This window comes from Cariama cristata, unplaced genomic scaffold (genome assembly GCF_000690535.1).
Source record: "Cariama cristata isolate BGI_N322 unplaced genomic scaffold, ASM69053v1 scaffold1874, whole genome shotgun sequence".
In the NCBI taxonomy this organism is placed as follows: Eukaryota; Metazoa; Chordata; class Aves; order Cariamiformes; family Cariamidae; genus Cariama; species Cariama cristata.
Window position 1 is genome coordinate 15,282 of NW_009613318.1, and position 3,510 is coordinate 18,791.

Genomic DNA, 3,510 nt, shown 5'->3' on the forward strand with positions numbered 1-3,510 from the left:
CCATGTGCCTGGGAAGTCAGGAAGGATGAATTCTTCTACTTGTTGCATTTGCTGTGTGCCTCAAAGTGTTGTTTCATCTGCAAAGACAGGAAAGGTTCTGTGAGAGTTTGCATGCCTGTGCTGGTCCTTCAGATGCTGCTAGTAGTGAAACAAAGCAAGCATTCCAAAAAATTCCTGCAAAAATAGTTGGTGCAGACCACGGGAAAACAGCATCTTGCCTAAGTTAAAATTGTTAGGGAAACCCTTCACTGCAGAAACATGTTGGGACAATTACATCTGACCCTGAAGGTCAGGCCTACACCATCAAATGAACATGGAAAATTCTTAACTGGATCAAGTGCAGGCATCTCCTTTAGAACATGGTGAATGCAATTGCTTCCATGAGATGAAAATCCCATTCAGGAAACTGTGCACAGCAGGCTGAGGGTCTCCAGCTACATGAAAGACTGTTGCAGAGGAAGGGAATAACATACCTGCACTCTTCAAGGCAGGAAATACTGAGTTGTGATCTCACAAAACAAGATGGAGGGATCGGAAAACTGTCATGATATGTAGCACTGAAAGACGTTTTCTCACCTCTTCTACATCAGTTTATCATGAGGGATTTGGACTGAGATGGCAGCGACACAGGGCAGCAGGCTGGTATGACGGTCATTACTCAAGGACAAGTGGTCCTGTATATTTGGTTTTTTCCAAGTCTCAGCACAGGAAGCTTTTGCAAATTCCTCCATTACCTCCACTGACGTCTGCTTCTCTGCATAGCTACTAGGGGTAGGATTCACCTCTTTGTAATTTTGCCATCTCAGAGTCAGGGGACGGACTGCTGCTGAGCAAGTGGAAAGATGTATGAAGAAATACTCTTACGTCAGCTCCTCAGCTTACCCCCCTTCTTTGGGCAGAGAAACGGTACAAGGGAGACATGGTTCGTCTTGCCTCATCTACATGACCAAAACCCCTCTAGAAGTGCCAGATTGTCTCTGAGGACTAAGGCAGGAGTCTCGCAAGCAGCTCAGATGGATAAATCAGGCATCTCAACTTGGTCAGAAGTATCCATGCCTCAGAGATTGAAGGCAAAATTCTCTGAGCTGAATCTCCCCCAAGGTGTAGCTCTGCTGAGAAGCCAGGTGAACCGAGCGCTTTCATCTGTGCCCTCCCAGCAGACAAGGGAGTATTCTTGATCTGTTGTCTAGAGGAGAAGCAATGTCATCCGCAGGTGATGACAGGTCTAAGACAGATGGAGCTGAACCACCATCGGAAGGATCCCTTCCTCTCCTTTCTTCCTCCTTAGAAATGTACATACCAGAAATCTCATGTGGTTAAAGAGCAGAGAAATTCCCCTTAAGGTGGCGCTCCTTAAACGTGCAAGGCATTGGAAGTCTCTGCTGTGTGTCTGGGGCAGGCTTCATTCACCATCTCTGAACACGGAAATGATCCACATGACATCTCTTCATGCACCATCCTCCAGATGAAGCCGTGGTCCCCTTGGCTGAGGGAGAACATTGGAAAGAGGTTGATTTATTGGAGGAGCTCTGGATGCAGCGATGTCAGGAGAAGCATGGATGAACAGCTCTCACCTTGCCGACACACTTCAAGCTGTACACAATTGCCTGACGTTGTTTCCTCTCCATCCACCTGGTAGGGGTCGACAGCTTGTGCTCCCAGTTTTCTTTCCCCCTCACAGCCACCACTGTACTTCCACAAAGGGGGGCCTTGTGTGCACATACACACTCTCTGATGTGTGCTCTCACTGTATGGAGCTAAACTGCACAGTCACCAGCATCGTTAGCATAAGAACATCCCCACACTCACCTCATTAACATACTGAAGCTCAAACTGGTCACATCAAAGAGGTGGTTTTCTATTTTTCCTCTGTCTGCCACAGGGGGCTGGATCTTGGGGGGATCTAATGGGCTTGTCGGAGATGGATAATGCTCTCTCTTCACACAGGCCAAAGTTGCTGACACACACGGGATGTCTGAAACAGTCATGTCCCAAGAGACTGGAAATGTCAAGTATTTGATGCTGGATACTGACGTGATCTTGAAACCTCCAGGTGGGAGATAACTAAAGGAAACTATGGACATGGGAATACAGAGGGAGTAAGGTAGAGGATTCACCTACCTCATTTCCGAGCCTCTAACCACAGAGAAGGCCTAAGTCTTCAGTCTTCCTTGAAGTGAAGATCAAAGTAAAGATCTAAGTAAAGATCTAAGTGCAAAGTCAGAAAAGAGATGAGTGGGGAAAATTGATCTCTCTTGCCTCCAGAGCAGGTGTCTCCAGGTAAGCTGCTCATCTACTCCATTGATCATCAGTGGAGAGAAATAGGCACTGTCAAACCTCAGTTTATACTGTCTCATACAGATTAGGCAATCCATGCCTTACAAGCACCTATTTTCCTTCTGTTGACACTCAAGATAGACTAGACAGCCGGCTTAGTCAACACACACACAAAAGTCTTGACCTCTAGGCATCTAGAGTTCATTGAGAAGACTCACAACCAAAGACAGGCTGTCCATACTGTCCAGGGCCACTACAAAAGTGCTGGACTTAACAGAGGCAATTTTTGCAAGTCCTATGTCCAAGGCTTCAAAGTGGTTGAGGAGAGACTGATCTGCAATTGGTGTGAGGGGAAGATGCAGCTGATGAGAGTAACGTGCCCAGTTTGAGCCCATTCACCCACACAAAAGCTTTCTCCCTGCTCTCCATCTCTCCTCGAGTACTTTGGACATGGATATGGGGTTTAGCCATGGGATGGAGGTGCTTGGAAGGCTAAGTAGATGTGGGCTTATTGCTCGTTGAGGATGAGGACCTGGTGACAAATGAGAGGGAACAGACTGAAGTACTCAGTGCCTATTTCTCCTCAATTTTTACTGATATGGTTTCTCCTCAGGCCTACCACATCCCTGAGCCTCCCTGAAGACTCTGTGGGAATGAAGCAGCACCCACAGCAGCAGAAGAAAGAACTAAGCAGCTCTTACTAGTATTTGGACATATACAAGTTCATGGGAGCACTTGGGCTACATCCAAGGGTGTTGAAGAAGCTGACTGGACAGTCTCTACTAGGTGTCTGGAAGAAAGATGGAGCAAATACTCTCAGAAGCCTTTTCTAAACTCATGAAAGGGAAGAAGGGGTTTGGGAGCAGCTCACAAGTTTACTGAGAGCAAATTATGCCTCACCAACCTCATTGTCACTATGAGGAGGGGACTGGCACGGTGGGGAAGGGCAGGGGCAATGGCTGGGGTGCACTTTAATTTCAGCAAGACCTTTGGCATACCCTCATGGGTGCACATGCATGCACACCCATATGCACACAGAGGTATGCACACTTGCAGGCGTGCACAGGGTTGCATGGGGCACCTCAGCCTGGTGTTGGGCCTATCCTTCAGCACCAGCTCTGCTGCCCAAAGGTGGCCACCGAGCATTCACATTCCAGAATTGCTACAAGACAGTGCTGGGGCTGTTTCTTCTCTCTTCACCCAGGGACACTGCACTCCCTTACAGGAGTCCTT